The sequence below is a fragment of the Perca flavescens genome, chromosome 24, assembly GCF_004354835.1.
Source record: "Perca flavescens isolate YP-PL-M2 chromosome 24, PFLA_1.0, whole genome shotgun sequence".
Lineage (NCBI taxonomy): Eukaryota > Metazoa > Chordata > Actinopteri > Perciformes > Percidae > Perca > Perca flavescens.
This window is the reverse complement of record NC_041354.1, coordinates 18,433,471-18,446,787: the sequence shown is the minus strand read 5'-3', so window position 1 is coordinate 18,446,787 and position 13,317 is coordinate 18,433,471. Positions and strand designations below refer to the sequence as shown.

The 13,317-nt window shown below is 38.4% G+C and overlaps 1 protein-coding gene across 4 annotated transcripts in view; it reads right to left on the bottom strand.

Annotated features, from left to right (window-relative positions):
- nlgn4xa (neuroligin 4 X-linked a) overlaps positions 1-13,317 on the bottom strand; it is an 80,133-nt gene that overhangs the window by 12,430 nt on the left and 54,386 nt on the right. The window lies entirely within an intron of this gene.

The window sequence follows — 13,317 nt, the reverse complement described above, 5'->3', positions numbered from 1 at the left end:
GAAACAATGCCAAGTGTCGAAACAAACTTCAAACTATCTTTATTTCGATCTATCTCTCTATCTTTCTATCTATATATATAGGGAAAACTGTATATATATATATATATATATATATATATATAAGGGAAAACTGGGGGGCTTGTCCGTTTGCCAGGGCCATTTTGTCCCCAAACTTGTTGACAAATTAGCAAAAATGTGCCTAAAAGCCATTAAGTGGCTTTGTAAATGCTGCCACTTGGGGAAAACTGGGGGCTCGTCCGTTTGCCAAGCCTGGAGGCTCAGTCGATGGCCAAGCCTGGCAGCGACAGCGCCTGTCCCCAGCCCAGACAGAGTAAATGACAAATCGGATGCTGGGTAAAGAGAGGAGAAATAGAGGGAGCCTGTGGCTGTTGGATAAAGAGCCGATCTGGTTTGTCATGGTGAAGTGGAGGGGATGATAGAGAGTAAAGGAGGGCAGGAGGTGGGGTAAGATTACAAGGCCTATGGCAGCCTCATACACCCTGTAGGACAACCACAGGTGCTCTTTATCGCCCTTCTCTTCCCTCTTTACCTTAAAGGAGTCGAGTAGAGGAGACGGCCAGATGCTCCACAGGGATTTGAGATTAGTCAAGGCTTCATTTCAAATAATGTCCCTGAAAATAGACCGAATACATAACTAGCCAATGGAGATCCCTTCCAGTCCATTGCCAGACCAACCAGCGTAGCATCGAGCTCAACATCCCAAAAACTTGTTGACAAATTATCAAAATGCGCCTAAACCCCATTGAGTGGCTTTGTTACAGTTTTTTCCAACTGCTTACACACAAAATCTTTTCATGTCACACGATTTTTGAAACCTCTCACTCAAAGTGCAAAACTACACAGCAAATCTCCAAAACCATAAGCTATTTCTCAGCCTTTCACTCAGTTTTCAATTGCATAAAAGACTTTTTTCAAAACACTACACACAATTCTCTACCTAAGACACAAAAATCTAACTCAAAATGCTACACTTATTTACCAGGGCGCACACACACACACACACACACAGCTCACATTTGCAAACACATTTGTGTCATATCTGAACACTAACCAATCATTGCTTTAGTATAGGCCTATACAGAGGTCAAAGGTCAGATTACCTGTTTGGAACAATGGATGCCAACAATAGACAGAGAGCAAGAGGAGTAGGAGGAAGAGACAAGGGATGACAACGAGGAGGAGGAGGAGGGAAGAAGAGGAAGAAGGAGAGCCATCTCTGATGAGATCAGGGCCACACTTAATCATCATGTGATCAACCATGGATTGACCAATGAGAGAGGCCCATCTTGAATAGCTTTACAGTGGCGTCCATACTGCATCCAACTATCTAATGACTATTTCAGCATTACTAATCAATCAGACTTTGTTTTGCACAAAGTGCATACAATTCCCCACACGCACCGACAGACACACACACACACGCACACACACACACACACATTCTTTATTCTAAAAATGATACCTTTGGTTTTCATGTTTGTACTTTGGTTTTCTTGTTTCATACTTCTGTGTACAAGACTGTGCTCCTCTTACAAATGTAATGTTTTGCCCAATCAATATTTTCTGTTTTACTGTAACATTACATTGTTTTTTACAGTGCACTTTTCAACTCCTCTCAGCAGATTACTTTCTCTCTAGAACATTGTAAATGTAGATATTAGTCTATGAAAGACAAAAGAGCTTTAGATTTAGAACAACAGTGTGTACATGGTATATCCAAAAGTTTACCATTATGAAAAAAGTGTTTGCCATTTGATGCAAATTTGATGCTTTATTTTGAGATGTATTTATGGTATTTTGAATGCAGTGTTTCACTTTGAAGGCGATGTGAGGCATTTTGCATTTTGTGTGTGCAGTTTTAGGAATTGTGTGTAGAGTTTTGAAAAAAGGAGACATAGTTTTGAAAACATGTGTAAGCAGTTGGAAAAAACTGTAATACATTGAAACAAATTTGTTTATACATCCTTGCTGTGATAAATGTTATATACAAAACGACATATACAACACAAAGGTTTTTATTTGTACACCACAAACCTGTAGTTACGTTTCTAAAAGATTATTAACTACATACTTTCCTCAGATTGTTCAGCACTATATGCAAGTGTTGGATGGCAGCACTTTAAAGTATTTCTGTGTTCTGACATCAGACTGGTATTTATTGAAAAAGAGCCGTACAAAGTGATGAAAGTCAGTGAGTAAGTCCACTGACAGGTTCATAATTTAAAAAGACTGTTTCATATGTAAAGAAGGGCGCTATTGAAATATGTGCTGCCTGGAGATTTGCGCCCTGCTGCGTCTATCAGAAAGTCCTGAGTGAAATAAAACCCAGAGGAGAGCCGTCAATACAGAAATGCAAAAGCACTCTAATGGTACACGTTACAAATATGCTGCGGGGTTAACTACATGAAGGAAATGCATCCAAAATCCATCTACCCTATCAACTGGATTGCTCAAACAAATGGTGTCAAGTTTTAGTTTCACTTGACAGGTGCCAGCAATGCTTGGCTAATGTGATTTTATAATAATACTTGAGGAATTAATTCTTCTTTGGCACAAACTGAAAGGTTAAGGCTCTTTAGTTCAAGGCTCCCATAGTTTCCCAATTAATCCACATGAAGTGACACATTTTATTGTTCTTCAGTTTGGTACTTTTTATACCTGCAGAGTCTTTACGTCAGTGCACCGGTTAGCTAATGTTGTTTAGTTTAGCTAAAAGTAATGAATAAATGGTAGAAATAACTAGCTGAAAGCAATGACTAAACAGTTTGCATGATTAGCTAAAGTAATGGAGAAACTGTTAAAATAGCTAAAAGTTAGTTAGCTAACTAATGGTTGAAATAGTTAGTGGAAATAGTTAGCTAACAATAGAAATAGTTAGCTAATGGTTGAAATAGTTGGTTGAAATAGTTAGGTTACGGTTTATCGCCAACTAAATATTTCAACTGATACCTAAATATAACAGTTAGCAAATGGTCGAAATAGTCTTCTCCTGAGCAAATTGAAGATCTTAGAAGGATATAACCAACATAGAAATACAATCTGCTATAAAAAACGTTCCCCCTCAAAAAAGCTACAGGAATGACGGCTTTCCTATAGAATTTTACGCCACATTCTGGGCTAAGATTCCTTATTCACAGAAGTGGTTAACTCAGTGCAAAAAAACAATAGTCTTCCTGAAACAATGTACCAAGCAACTATATCTGTTATACCAAAACCAGGTAAGACGTGCGAAACACCTTCTGATTAAGGGCCTATAAGCTTAATAAACTGTGATAAGAAGATCATAACTAAAGTCTTGAATGATAGACTGGTACAAATTCTACCAAGCTTAATTCATTATGACCAAGCTGGTTTTATACAACATAGGGATTTAAGAACTAATACCAGAACATGTATCTCCCTCACACAATATGCAAAGAAACGTAAAATAGATTTAACATTAATGGCAGTTGATGCGGAAAAGGCCTTTGATAGACTAGAATGGTCCTACATGTTGAATATGATTAGAACCCTGTACAAATCTCCTAAAGCATATGTATATACAAACGGAATTCTATCAAAACCTCTCTCATTAATTAGAGGTACTGCCCAAGGATGTCCTCTTTCACCATCATTGTTTGCATTAGCAATTGAACCCTTGGCTCAAAAAATTAGAGAGACAAGAGAGATAGGAGGTATTGAGATTGGTAAGAAGTTTAAAGTGAGGTTATTCGCAGATGATTTATTACTTTACTTAAGTAATGCAATCACCTCAGTTCTACACGTTATGAAAATAATTACAACCTTTTCAAGGATCTCAGGTTATAAAATGACTACTGCAAAAACTGAGCTGTTGGCAATAGACTCTTGCAAAAAGGATTTGGAGAATCTCACACAATTTTGGATACAGAAAAAAAAAATATCTTAGAACTTATATTAGCCATGATGAGACCCAGTTGTATAATGATAACTTTCTTCCAATTGTGAAGGACTTTAAGAAGGATGTTAGGCAGTGGCAAGACTTGAAGATTAATTTAATAGGAAGAGTAAACCTCTTTGAGATGATGTGACTACCGAACTATTCCTATAACGCCTCCTAAAACCTTTTTAAAAGAGGTAAACTCAATAATTTCTTTGTTCATTTGGTCAAATAAAGCATGTAGATTGAAAAGGAAACTTTTGTATCACCCAAGAGCAGAAGGGGGTCTTAATCTCCCTAACTTAGAGTTCTCTCATGTAGCAGCTCAGTCATTTTATATTAAACGCATAATAAATAAAACAAACGAAGATCCATGGATAGATATAGAAAACAATCAATTACAGTGCAAAGATTTACTGCTAGCACTCTTTTCTAAGGACAACATCAAATCAACAAATGTTATTAATAGTACATTAAAGGCCTGGAATAAAATTAAAATTCTCCATCAAGAAATAGGGCTTCCCAGGCATATACCTATTTGGAGCAATCCCTCAATAAATATACAGAGCACGCAGCTTTACTGGGAAACATGGATAAAAGGTGGAATAAAGCAGTTGTCAGATGTCATAAACCATGACACTGTTGCACCACTCACTGAATTAAAAAGCAAATATAACATAAAAGATATAGAATTATTTAGGTATATGCAACTGAAAAACTGGATTACTTGCAATTTTGACTTGGAAAAGAACATCAGCCCTGAAATGTCATGTTAACATGTTAAGCCAAAGCAACAAATAAATGAGGCTGATCGGCTCTATGTACAATTTACTGATAAGCATGGAAAGCAGTGATACATTATTACAAAATATATACAATAAATGGATGGAAGACCTAGGGGTTGACATTAAAGAAAAATGGAAAGAAAGCTTGTCAACAACATACAAATTAACTACTAATGAAAATCTGCGACTAATACAGTTTAAGAAAATGACAAGAATATATTACACTAGAGATAAAATAAACAAGTTTGATAACACATCATCAGATATAGGTTTAAAATGTAACCAATATGGTGACTCCCTTATGCACGCCTTTTGGTACTGCAAAGGAATTAAGAAGACTTGGGAGAGCATAGAGATTTGGTTATCTAAGTATACTGACAGAAAAAAAATCATATTCTCTCCAAAAATATGTATTTTTCAAGATATAGAGGGAATAAGATATCCAACTAGCTGGCAGATACTATTTTCCTCTCTTATCTTTAAAAAACTAATATTGCAAAACTGGAAAAATAAGGAAGCACCTTCAATAGAGAATTGGAAGGCCCTAATGAAGTATTATCTATGTATTGAAAGATCAATGCAACCCGACCCCGGATAAGCGGACGAAGATGGATGGATGGATGGATGGATGAAAGATCAATATCTGAGGACAAAAATAAAAATAAACAATTTGATAGCCAATGGAGCCAAATTTGTAATGCCCTCTAGAGCATGTCTTTAGAACCCCCTTTATTATTTTATTTTACTTATCTTTATTTATTTTATTTTTTGTTGTTGTTGTCGTCATCATAGTGTGTGTGTGTGTGTGTGTGTGTGTGTGTGTGTGTGTGTGTGTGTGTGTGTGTAAGCGTGACCTGTCTTGAATGAGGACCAGCAATGTGAAGGGTTGGTAGGTAAATGGGGACGGGGGTGGGAGAGATGGGCGGATGGTAGGGTGGGTTGGGGGAAGGGAGGTGGGTTGGTAGGGGTGGGTCGGTATAATCATTAATAAAAAGTATTGAGGGAAGCATAGTATGTAAAAATAGAGATGAAATTCTGACAAAACTCTGATTTTGATGAAATTCTGAAAAAAAAATGTCTTTGTTGTTGTTTCGCCTTGATGTATTTCCTGGTACCTAATCATGATGACCCACAGAAATTTATACAAATTAAAAAAAAGAAAATGGTTGACATAGTTAACTAAAAGTGATGGCTTAAAGTAACGTTAATAGATAAATGGTTGAAACATTCAGTAGTAGTCGCCTAGAAGGATAGAAGTAGGATTGCTGACCAAACCATCCTTAATATTGACAGTTTCATTAAAAAACCTTTATATAACAATTACTGTCATACATTCAGAAAATACAATGTGAATTGATGAAGGGGTACACGAGTTCATCTGACAGAAATGTGGGAGACCTCAGACCAAAAGCGGATGGGAACCACTGTTGGGATGCACCCGTAAGAATTTTGTGTTCGACCAAGCATGCATCACAAAATATGTTGTTTTCAGTAACTGCTCCACTTAAAATAGGTTAAAAAATAATGAGTGCGGCCTGTCGTTAGACCTCCTGTAACAACACATTTTGTAATAACAACACATTATGTAATAACAACAGATTATGTAATAACAACGCATTATGTAATAAAAAACCTGAACACAAATATGGAATACATTTCACAGCAGTTTGTAATAACTGATTTCATAATGCTGTTACAAAACGTGGGGGTTGCACAAAAATGTAATATGGGGCATGATGTGTGTAATATCAAACCAAAAGGTAATAAATATAGCGTCTTTATTACAAAAGCAGCAGATTATTACATAATGCGGGTGTAACTACATAAGTGAAGTGAATACATACATTTCACAAGTGAACATGTATTACATTTTGACATATTATTACATAATGCGTTGTTAGTTTTAGTGACACTTTCCATGTTTTAGTCCATTTTGCAACGATTTTGGTGTCTATAGGTCATAATTGCTGCTTGAACAAAATGACATATTTGACCATTATTCAGGGGAAGCACAGTCTCGCGTGTTGAGGTCGACCACATATGCCCACATCAAGCAAACGTCACAAAATATAATACATAGTTTCTAATGCCCCACTTAAAGTAAAATAGGTCAAATCCAATGAACGCATCCACTCTTTAGACTTCCTGCCAGTGCTGTTCAGACCGTGGGGTTGTGTCCATCTGTGCTTTGTCATGACTGCCCTACATTACACTCTGAGCTCCTGTTACGGCAGAATTAATACAAACAGGGGGGAGGGGAGGGATTTAATGCTTCCTCTGTGCTCAGTGACAGATCACAGTGTCACTGACAACACAGGAAAACAATCCTCTATCAGTTATCAGCCAAACATATAATAACTACATCTTGTGTTCAAGAGTATTTTGGTCCAGACATAAATGATAACAGGTGAAGAAATGTGTTACCTTCTCATATTATTAAAGAACTGCTCAGACACCAATATTATATGAAACACAATGGTGACCAGTGTCTGAAATTAAAGGGCGGTCAAAGAGCAAAAATGCCCCAAGAAATCTCAGAATATCCTTTTAAAAAAAATGATCTAGGGGCAAACATTGCACGCAGGATTTAAAAAAAAACAGGAAAATTACATTTACCAGTTTAGGCCAAATAACCTAATCCGACAATAAACCATAATTTGGTTTTCATTCAGTAAATTTTAATCTCCAACACACACTCACACAAACAGCAAGGTTACATAAAACTGCACTGATAGGATAATAGCAATAGTGTGCTGGGATGCAGTTGTATGTTAGTTTTTACTTTTTACTGTACACATTTCAATCTGGGCTCATTTTACATAAAAAAACCAACCAACTACTATTAATGTTAATGCCCCCAAAATTCTATTAATTCATCAGATTTTTTAGACATGGGGGCAAGAGTTATATTCTTCAGATTTCCTACACTGATAGTGATTCAACATTAATTACACTATTTTTGTGATATCCAAATGAAGAGTATAAATCCTTTTTGTTTAGTGTCCAAATTGGCAGTAAAACACTGATGTGGTTAGTGCAATTTGGACAGTGCTTTATTCCTCCAAACCTGCAAACCCTACAGGATAACATCCCAAATCCATGTTGAACAAATTGAACAGGTTAATGAAATGTTGGCATTTTGGTTAGAGATGGCCCGATACCATTTTTTGCTTCCCGATACCAATTCCGATACCTGAACTTGCGTATCGGCCGATACCGAGTACCGATCCGATACCAGAGTGTCATATATTTTATTATGTTTTAACAACTGTATACTACTATCCCTGTATGGATGTGATATGATTTCTATCTTTGTTGTCTGTCTGGCTCAGGTTAAACTCTTTGTGAAACATGAACAAACACAAACAAGGAATGCCACAGAACTTTCTTTTACAGTTATAACGGAAAAAGAACAGAAATAAACTACTTTAACATAGATTTTCTTTAGGACTTTATTATGCGGTATCGAAGTGGTAAATAAACTCCAGTACTTCTCGATACCAATACCAGTGTTTTAGGCGGTATCGGAGCCGATACAGATACTGGTATCTCTAATTTTGGTGATGCGATTTTTTTTACCTTTACAACAGAAATGTGTTTTGCAGAGCCAAATATACGAGCCCAGTCACTAAACTAAACCGCCTTAATCTGCACAGAACATCTCACATTCAAAATGATTTTTTTCCTGGAAATACCATCAGCGTGTTATCTAAATGCCACAGCGTGTTATTGTGCAGGGTTTAATGTTAGGGAGTAGCAGCCTTAGATGATGGCAGAGCGGTGTGAGCGACACAGATGACAGAGTGAAATGGCACGGCAGAATGCCAAACGTTAAAGTTTTATGCACAAAACGTTCACAGGGCAGAGAGCAACTTGAGCCGATGCCTTTAATTACATTACATCACTCACCCACCAGGTGTGATCCCCAGGGGGGGATTTCTGCTGGGGCTCCAGCCCTGAATGTTTTCAACCGAATCGATTCAACGTTGGATCAAATTAGGGCTGTCAAAACTGGCCAAAAGTGACGTTTGAATATTCCTTCTAAAAAACCACAGAGGTTTGAATACATTCAAATATCTATTTTTGCGCATTATGTCCATAAGTGGGCAAAGCAATACAACGGGAGACAGACAAGACTCAGCAGATTACACTGCCGTCACAGAGCCGTAAGTATTTTGACCATAAACAACCAAGTCTCTTGCCGTTCCATGTACTGTATTTGGCCAATGATATTTTCTCATTGTCTCCTAACCCTCTTATAATATTGGAATATACATTTTCATATTCAAATGTCTGTTTCTTTTTTACTGTTTGAATATACAATCGAAGCTGAAGCACTAGCTGGTCCTGAAGCACTAGCTGGTCCACTCTCTGGAAAACAGCTACAGGGTTGGTTTATACGGTCACATCACAGTTATGTTAAAATCTGGACCCTCGCAGATTTTGATACGGCCCACATATCAATTTAGGTTCACAATAATTTTTGTTTAATAATTATAGTTTTTATTTCTGAAGTTTTTTGCTGACTTTTTTTGGTTCTTTTTATTCAATGATTTTTTTTTCCCAATGATGGTGTCACTTTTTCCGGCATTTTTTGTGTTTCTGAAGTTTTTGCCACTATTTCTGAAGGGTTTTTTCCACCACTCTTTTCTTTTTTTGCCACTTCTTCCAACATTTGTTTTCGATGTTATTGTCACTTCATCTTTTACTTTTTTCTATGATCGCTAAGGAACTTTTTTTCAGACTTTTTTAGGCCTTTATATCGAAGCTGTGAGTGAGAATACTTTGTAAGATATGCAGTAATACAGTCAAAGATATTTTACTTTTTTGATGAAATAAAAGCATGTCAATAAACTTATAATTATCATTCCTTGAGCCTTTTTCTTTAAAACAAGAGTGCCATCTATTGGGTGCAGTAAAAAAAAGAAAAATGGTTCATGAAGTTTTATTTGGACATCACTACATTTTGACAAAGATTTTGAAATTGGGCCCTGTCGCAGGATTGTAAAACACCCTATATTGACTTATTTGAATCAGTATCAGGAGAGAAAAAGTCAAATTGTTGCCCTACCCTAATATGCCTCTCCATTTGCCACATCACCAATTACAATTTACACTTTTGTCAACATGACGTGCACAAGAAACACTTCCCAGACTCTTCCTGGCTGAAACAAGATACTCCGGTAAAAGTGTTTGTTTGGACTGGGATAGAAACCTTGGGGGATTTGTTTTTTAGGGTTATGGACACTTTTCAGTTGGCAGCACTCAGCGCTGACATGAGACATCATCATCTGGGTGTAACCGCTCAAACAAACACCCTGCAAGTCCACACAGCACAGTCGGTGGCGAATTAATTGTAAATGGAGCAGGCGTTTGCTTTTTCCAATGTCTCAATTTGGAAAAAACAGATGGTTGTAATCACAAAAATAAAGTGACACCAGCAAATGGTCTGCGCATTTTAATGTCATCTATCGCTGTAATTCAGCAGGAAGGGAACATTCGGCGGTCTTTTATTACGGTACGGAGAGAGGCAGAGCACACTGACAACATGACAGTAATAGTGCTTAATTGTGCTCCCTGTCCAGAAGATAATCTCCCCCGCGGCGTCCCAGAGGAAATCTTAATTATCAAAGGGAATAGTGGGAAGGGGATGGTTTGGGATAAGCTCAGCAAGGTCACAACTGTGTCAGGTATGAAGTGGCCCACCAGGCTTTAAGCATTCAGCATTCACCTGCAATTTCTGCAGGAAATGCATTTTCTAGGCAGGGGGGGAGCTTTTTTATGCTTTTGGCATTCTTTCTAGTGTTTTTTTTGTGTGATGTTTTTGTCACTTTTCTTTTTTTACATACTATTTTGCTTAGTTTTACTACATTTAGTTTTTAATTTCTTAAGCTTTTAATGTTTGTTTTTACTTTTTTTTATGTAAGTGGTCTCCAACTGTCTTCATCATTCTGAAACCAGAACACAACAAATGTCATTTTCCCTCCTGCCACCTAAAGAGAGGCAGAACATGTCTGATGTTTCTATCTTTAAGTTCCATAATATAGGTAGAAACGGTCTGTAATTAGACTGAAGCATTGACGCACAGCTGCTGTTAAACTTAACCTCCGCACAGCTGGCAGAGGGCGTCCCATTATGTGGCAGATTTTGGACAAATCCCACTAAGATTTTTACTTTGATAATGCCTGAGAAAAAAAAAGGACATTACTCTGCAACTTTTCTTTTTTCCACTTAAGCTGCAGATTAGCGGCGGTTGGCTGGGCTGTGTCCTGTCTCCAGAGACTAGACGGTATTTCAGAGGATGACACCAGTGTCATTTTTTTCCTATCATCATCCTTAACGCCCGTGAAAAAAAAAAAAAAAAAAAAGAACGTGTCAGACGGAAAAGCAGGTTCTCTTTACTGCACAAAAATCCATTAAAACAACTCCCAAAGACAAAGCTGCTTCCACTAATGGCATCAATCATGTTTAACAACACATGCTCTGCAGTTTTGTCTTGCTGTGACTTTATTAAGCAGCTAATTACCAGTTTAATGGGACTGTTTTAACTTTTTTTCCCATTACTGTGCACTCTTACTTGTTGTGGCAGTGACGAGGCCAAACATCTGTGCACAAGTTCTGTGTAATCTGTAGAAAACTGCTGTGGCAGAAACAATACATGTACTAATATAATGGTATGGGTGAAAACTTGATTCTGATTGGCTGCAAAGTGTCCATTGAAAATAGGGGTGTGCATCTCTCCCTTATAAGACGATCCAATCAACACATTCTCACTCTCATTACGTCAGAAAGCGATGCTTGGTCTGGTATCTTTGGCTTTGGTTATTGACACAAAAAGTCTCCTTTAGCGTCATATTTAGACATGCTTGGTCGGGACTCTTTGCATCACTTTTTGACACTCTGGGTCGGGACATACACTAACGGTCAAAAGTTTTAGAACACCCCAATTTTTCTATTTTTTTATTGAACTTTTAGCAGTTCAAGTCCAATGAATAGCTTGAAATGGTACAAAGGTAAGTGGTGAACTGCTTGAGGTTAAAAAAAAGTAAGGTTACGCAAAACTGAAAAATAATGTACATTTCAGAATTTTCCAAAAAGGCCTTTTTCAGGGAACAAGAAATGGGTAAACAACGTAAAGCTGACACCAGAGCAGGGGGAATGAGAGGGGGAAATGCAAGAGCAGGGGGAAGGGAGAGGGGAAACACCAGAGCAGGGGGAATGAGAGGGGAAACGCCAGAGCAGGGGGGAATGAGAGGGGAAACATCAGAGCAGGGGAATGAGAGGGGAAAAGCCAGAGCAGGGGGAATGAGAGGGGGAGACACCAGAGCAGGGGGAATGAGAGGAGGAAACGAGAGGGGGAAACGCCAGAGCAGGGGGAATGAGAGGGGGAAACGCCAGAGCAGGGGGAATGAGAGGGGGAAACACCAGAGAAGGGGAATGAGAGGGGGAAACGAGAGGGGGAAACGCCAGAGCAGGGGGAATGAAAGGGGGAAACGAGAGGGGGAAACGCCAGAGCAGGGGGAATGAGAGGGGGAAACATCAGAGCAGGGGAATGAGAGGGGAAACGCCAGAGCAGAGGGAATGAGAGGGGGAAACACCAGAGCAGGGGGAATGAGAGGGGGAAACACCAGAGCAGGGGGAATGAGAGGGGGAAACGAGAGGGGGAAATGCCAGAGCAGGGGGAATGAGAGGGGGAAACGTAGCAGAAGATATTCCTTTTTAAACCAAAACATAGCGGTGTGAATGTAGAGTTTTTAGCCACATACAGATGTTGCCCAGCTTTTAATCACTTTCAAGTAGGTGAAAAACATAAATCGGTTGTCTGGGTTGTTCTCATTATAGTGAGAAACTCTTTGATGAGATGTGACTTCTCTCCCAAAAACAAGACTTCTCCCTGTTGTTTCCTTTGACGATGAGAGATGTTTGTTTCACGGCATCAAAGGAAAAAATTGCTGATCTGGGACAAGCCATCTTTTGGCACAGATATACAAATCTGTCTGTATTCTGTGTATGTTCACTGGCTGTATGACAGTATCAGTCTGGGGGTATGAAGGCTGCCTTTACGTAACGATGTTAAAAACTAGAGATGGCCCGATTCCACTTTTTTGCTTCCCGATACCGATTCCGATACCTGAACTTGCGTATCGGCCGATACCGAGTACCGATCCGATACCAGAGTGTCATATATTTCATTATATTTTAACAACTGTATACTACTATCCCTGTATGGATGTGATATGATTTCTATCTTTGTTGTCAGTCTGGCTCAGGTTAAACTCTTTGTGAAACATGAACAAAGTTATAACGGAAAAAGAACATAAATAAACTACTTTAATGTAGATTTTCTTTAGGTCTTTATTACGTGGTATCGGATCGGTGCATAAACTCCAGTACTTCCCGATACCGATACCAGCGTTTTAGGCAGTATCGGAGCCGATACCGATACTGGTATCGGTATCTGAACATCTCTATTATAAACTAAAATGAGTTGAACAAGCTAACTTGGCGTCCTCATTGCCCTCCGCAACATGCTTCCTGGGATTCACATGCAGAGTGAAAGTCATGGACATGCAGTGGAAAAAGAGAGTGTGGTAGCGAGAAAAGAGTGATTGG